A 5,396-nucleotide genomic window follows, 5' to 3' on the forward strand; every position below is an offset into this window, starting at 1 on the left:
ATGAAGAATTTCTATCCTATTAAATCAGAATAAGAAAACTGTTGAATATATAAATCATTCTTATTTATAAGAATATCAAGTTTCAAAGTTTATTTTGATTAGATGATGCAAAGTTTGACACTACGATGTTTTAAATATAATGGAATTTTGTCAAAATTAATGAAGAAAAATCTGTCCTTGAAATTTATATCAATCCATCTTTGAAACAAAATTTCATATGTAATTTAGGTTAAACATTTGAACCAACCCTGTGTACAACTCCTCAAACATTCTAGTACTGGTGTCAAATATATATTTTTTTCAACACTAGTTTTAAAACAATTTTTTTGTCTCATCTAGGTGGTTGATCCACCTGACATTGTTTCCTGGACAAATAACCAGTAGTTACCAGTTTCTCCACAAGTGACCAACTACTAATCCCACATGATTTCTAAATAAACAGTGCCAGATAAATGACCATATAGAAACAAGGTCCAAGATCAACAGTCACAGACAATTTGTGGAGGATGAACCCACTGACACCAGGCCCCTCAGGAAAAAAGTATTACAACCTCAAGGCCAGGGTTACTAAAAAAAAAAGATCTCTCTAATGAGTAAAGTCAGGCCCCGTGTTCACAAAGAAAAGATCAGGATCAGGATCAGGTGATCCTGATTTTATTTTCATTGTTTTATAAAACTTAAATTGATTGTAATAAGCTAGAATTAAATGGAACATATTCGAATTGTAAATAATGGCTTATTTGCAAGGAAACCAAACTATTTTGGGATAAAATCAACTAATAACAAAACAAATACAAAAGTAATTGGATCAAAATGAGGATCAATTTTAGGATCAAGATCAAAATTTGGATCAACTGTAAAATGCCCATGTTTTTGTAAAAATAACAATAAAATCATTCTAAAATTTCATAAACATGATATTTTAAGTCCAGTTTTATCAGTTTAATATTGAATATTTAATCTATGAGGATAAATAATGGAGAATATTTGAGTTTTTAAATTTGATCCTGATCTTGATCCTGATCCTTAAATCTTTGTGAACACAGGGCCAGGGGACAAGATTTTAAACATGGTCATGAACTTTTAAAAGCAGTTAATTTACTTGCCTTTCTGAAGAGAATCAGATACATTTACAGCCAATCCTTGCTAATGCACCTATCAATATTATGCCGCCCGGGGGGGGGGGGGGGGGGGGGGGGGGGGGGGGGGGGGGCGGCGGGCTGACCCAGGGGAATTTGACATCTTAAAATGTTTGAAGTCTAAATCCCCACCCTAGAGACAACCAATTTTGTCTAAACCCCCACCCTTGAGCCTGCTTGGTGCATCAAATGCCCCGGGGGTAGGGGAGAGGGTAAATATTTAATAGATCAATCAATAAATAAAACTGTTATCAGAAAAAACAATGAAAAATATAAGTACAAAGGCTTATCATTAGGAAAATAATGAATCCAGATTAATGGGCCTCAGAAGTAAGGTAGGTATAGTCACTCCCAATGAGTATATATGTATCAATTGTAGTTTAATAACTTTAATAGTATTCAAATAATTAGACTTTGAAGATTCTTATATTTTTTATAAACATGGGTATTTAAAGTAATAAAGGGGCATAATTCTGAAAATAATGCATCAAGGTTATAGACCTTCTTAGTATGGTAGTGGTAGTCCCACTAAATACCGTACCTTGTTTCAATTAAATATCTTTCATAGAATAGAATGTATGACTTAAAAAACTTAAACCAATGCGGACACGGACACACAATCGATCATATAAGCTCTTTAATATTTTACATTTATAGTTTAGCTACAAAATAAACCTACTAACCTAGTGTCTGACTCCACATGACCCAGTTTCTGTAGGGATGGTAAGCATGCTGACCAAGCTTAATTATAATTGAACCATATCTGTGGCCTCTTAAGAGTGTTAAAACAATAAAAGTTGAGGACACCTGATTTGCGGAGACAGACATTCACCGGTCATGATCACAATAGCTTCGTGCCCACAGCTCAGATGAGCTAAAAACTTACAACACTTTAACTTCTTATTTTATTTTAACATTTAACACAAAAAGTCATTAAAAAAGACATTCTTCCTCCTCCTGCAGCCAAACCTGGACACTTCCACATTGTTTTTCTGAAAAAGAGGGCATTTTTATAATCTTTAAGGTTTCAAATTTATTAATTTTCATTTTAATTAGACCAAAAATGTTCTAAGGTTTGACCTAGTGACTTAATTTTTGACCCCTCATGACTTAATTTTGAACATGTTCTAGATTTCATAGATTTGAACATTTACACTAACTTTAATGAAAAATGGGCCAAAAATGTGGCCTTTAAATTGTTTGCATTCTTTTTCTAAGATTTGACCTAGTGACATAGTCTTTGACCCCACATGACCCAACCTTGAACTTTGCCGAGATTTCAGCCAAACATTTTGACCAAGTTTCATGGAGAAACGACAATTATAGCTCAACACAAAGCTACAAAAAGAACTGACATAATTTTCTTAAGCTAAGTTGCATGGTGTACTCACAATCTGGTGCACTTTCCTCAAGAGCCTGGATAGGAGCAGGAGCCTGGATGGGAGCTCGAGTCGGGATATATAGGAGCTTGAACCTTGATAGGAGCTTGGGCCTGGATAGAAGCTTGAACCTGGATTGTTTAAAAATTAATAATTTAGTAGCACAACTTAACAAAGATTTCCAACATATATTTTTGATATATAAAACAGTAGGTTGTTTTTAATTCTATTGGAACAAAAATGGTACTGAATTTTGTTTTTTTGTTGTTTTTTTGTAAACACATTATTTTCTAACAATTCTGCTGGTACTAAGTCTATCAAACTAATCTTGCAATTATGGTGGGGAATCACGTGATATGGAGACCACATGACATGGTATTGCAGCAATTGATAATCTTTCAGATTCTGGTGTCAATGTGAAAATATCTTTGTTTAACAGAAAATATTTTGGAGTATGCGTAACTGACAGGACTTGCAATAGCCCCCAGCGACATTATAAACAATATTGTGTTTTTTCAGGAGAATTTTAAGTTTAAAGGAACATAATGCTTTTGTGAGTAAAATTTCAATTACTGAATAAACATATCATACTTATCCTTTAATTGAAGAAAATTGCTCATTTCCGCATTACTATTCTTCAGTAATTATTTTTTCATCCAAACATAACTTCAATTATTACATTTGCGCTACATGAGCGCAATATATTTATAGCTTATTTTGAAGTTTTTCTTTCATGTCTTTAAGAAATCAAATGCAAATTTTTACATCAGAATTCTACTTGATGTCATTGGTGTGAAACTGAATACTCTTTTATTTCAAATAAAGTTTACAAATGCATAATGGGACTTTAAGATACCATGTTACGTTACAGGTCACCATATCAATGATTCCCCACCATGTCAATGAAAAAATACACATATTTAGACCACAGAAGTGCAATACCACTTATATGTTTTGTATGGCTTTCAGAAAAAAAGAGTTTTTTTGGCCTCAGACTCATTTAATGTTGAGGCAATCATTTATGAAATTCAACTCATAATGTCATTGTGCCTGAATACCTTTTTCAAAGACCGTGTCTCGGACGCCTTTGCCTTGCCCCTTTTTCTGTTGGCAGAAACACTCGTCAAATGGTCCAACCAAATGTTCACCTGTTTAAATATAAATCAACATTTTAATACATTCACATTTATCAGATAAGAACAAAGCCTTAACCCATTACTTCATATACACGCCTTTTAACGCCTTTTTCACCCCCCCCCCCCTTTTTGTTGTCTCAAATGATGAAAAAATGCCTTATTTAGGCCCCACACACTTGTTTTTGTTTGAGAAATGTTGTTAAAAAAAGTGACCTCTTTTTCGGCGCGGCCCCCCAACCAAAAGATACATGGGGGGGTTGCCAGAAGGGGGATGTGCCCCCTTCTGTTTGGGGGGTTTGAAGGGGGACGGAGTCCCCCTCATCGCCAAGAAAATTTTGGACTTGTGAGAGGCTGTAAATGACCCCAGATTGATCATAAGGTAACGTGTAACCAACGCTGAAAAGCATTTGACTCTATCTCAATCCATTGAGAAGTTGCAGCACTTTGAAATCAATTTTGATGGAAAAAATCAACGCAAAATAGTGATTTTTGGCAATTTTGAGATGTCCCCTCGTTGCCATGGTAACAAAAAATTTAAGCCTGAGCATGTTGTTGCAAGGGCAATGGTCCAGTCAACATTTGTGCCAAGTTTGATTAGTGTTGAAGCAGTTTTTATAGTATTATAGCAATTTGAACTTGTAACGGGAGACTTTTCAATGAAAACAGCCATTTTTCACAAAATGCTCATGAAGTAATGGGTTAACATAGTTTCTGCAGATTCAATTTACTTTTTATTAGAGCAAGTCACGACCGTAAAGCATGACCAATGAAGATGAAACCGATAGCCAAGATTAACCAGATATCAAAATCAGTAAAATAACACATTTTCTGAAAACTTATGCATTTGTCTATTGCTGCAGCCTGCAGGTAAAAATATTTACAGTTCCCATTAAAATGAATGTTACATCAATTTTTTAAAGAGAACTTCTTGATATTTTTTGTTACAAAACTATTCATGTGACAAAAAAAAATGGCTCAGTGGGTATGTTCTGCCATGTTTTTCTAAGGGAATGGCATGGAAGGTTTAAACACATTACATCCACTTTAAAAACCATGGTCAGACCTACAATTGGAAAAGAAACGTTACAACTTATGTAGCAACAAGGTGTAGCTGTTAGGTGTATAATTTATAAAAACTAAACTTACTTACAGAATAATAATACAAAAATGCTTGTAAAATGTTGTTTTTTTTTAAATCCATATATAAATTTACCTCTATTAAATGGATGCAGACACAATTACATAATTTAAATCAATTTAAAGATTCAAATTTCAGAAAGTTTAAAAATTGTTAGATAAACCAGTAGTTTAATGGATTTTTGTTTGTTTGTTTGATTTAAAGTCATATCAAAACTATAAAGGTTATAACTATGGTAATATTCCAGTTTTACAGCATAAGACCTTGGCCATGGGTGCCTCTTCCAGTCTTATTTCAGGCACAAGCAGGTACCCGGGTAGAACCATCAACAGTTCATATGCTTACTTGATAGCTTCCTCATAAAGTCTTTGATGATTTAAAACCCACAGTGGTTATGGGCAAGTGATATTAAATTGGCAACCTAATAATCACTTCACACATCATGAAGGTGGAAGACAAACCAATTACTGAACATATAAAATGTTTAGTTTTTAACATGTAAAATAACACAAATACAAGATTTATTTCTCCCCCTCTGCTTTTACCATGGCTTGGGACATGCTAGTACAGTAGTTAAAACTGCACACATTCAGGTATATTGTTT

At 33.9% G+C, this 5,396-nt stretch overlaps 1 long non-coding RNA gene across 1 annotated transcript; it reads right to left on the reverse strand.

Annotated features, from left to right (window-relative positions):
* Positions 1 to 1,784: 1,784 nt before the first annotated feature.
* Positions 1,785 to 3,724, reverse strand: LOC132724331 (uncharacterized). The gene is made up of 3 exons (XR_009624893.1): positions 3,577 to 3,724; positions 2,531 to 2,649; positions 1,785 to 2,131 (listed from the first exon to the last, which is right to left on the reverse strand). It is a non-coding gene; the product is annotated as an uncharacterized LOC132724331 (long non-coding RNA).
* Between the last annotated feature and the right edge of the window lie 1,672 nt (positions 3,725 to 5,396).

Source organism: Ruditapes philippinarum, unplaced genomic scaffold, assembly GCF_026571515.1.
Source record: "Ruditapes philippinarum isolate M1 unplaced genomic scaffold, ASM2657151v2 ctg24949_1_1_1_1, whole genome shotgun sequence".
Taxonomy (NCBI): domain Eukaryota; kingdom Metazoa; phylum Mollusca; class Bivalvia; order Venerida; family Veneridae; genus Ruditapes; species Ruditapes philippinarum.